General features: G+C 43.7%; 1 long non-coding RNA gene across 1 annotated transcript; it reads right to left on the reverse strand.

The window, feature by feature from the left end:
• Positions 1-114: 114 nt before the first annotated feature.
• LOC111650244 (uncharacterized) lies at positions 115-542 on the reverse strand. Its single transcript, XR_002760380.2, has 3 exons — positions 519-542; positions 319-423; positions 115-195 (listed from the first exon to the last, which is right to left on the reverse strand). It is a non-coding gene; the product is annotated as an uncharacterized LOC111650244 (long non-coding RNA).

Raw genomic sequence — 542 nt, forward strand, 5'->3', positions numbered from 1 at the left:
CAGCATTTGCAACTGACTCAATGCTGCCACCTGGTGCTGTACATTGAAGATGCTCCTTTTTAGATAATTTTATGTGACATTTATCTAAACATGAAAACAAAAGGGACAATGATTTATGTTCAGTGATTTCACCTTTTTGTCCCATCTGGCCGGCAGGTCCCACAGACCCAGGAACCCCAGGCTCTCCAGGAGCACCTACATAAACCAAACACATCAGATCCTGTAGTGACACATTGTTTTTTAATCAAGATAAATTAGTTGCTATTTGTATCACTAATGAGCACACAACTTTTTTGCTGCTGTCAATGTGAGCCGTACCTCTGTCACCCTTGAGTCCAAAGCTTGCAGTTCCTGGCTCACCTCTGGGGCCAGCTGGGCCCTCACGACCCCTGATACCTGGTTGCCCCTCCATCCCATGTTCACCTGATCACACATTTTACATACAGATACTCACTCACTCAAAATAATCTGAACAGTTTACTTGTATCATGTAGTTTGACCTGAAGTGATTTCTGTACCTTGGCTTCCTTTCTGTCCTTTAG

The sequence above is a fragment of the Seriola lalandi genome, unplaced genomic scaffold (genome assembly GCF_002814215.2).
Source record: "Seriola lalandi dorsalis isolate HSWRI2012SDOR001 ecotype SW California unplaced genomic scaffold, Sedor1 jcf7180001966724, whole genome shotgun sequence".
In the NCBI taxonomy this organism is placed as follows: domain Eukaryota; kingdom Metazoa; phylum Chordata; class Actinopteri; order Carangiformes; family Carangidae; genus Seriola; species Seriola lalandi.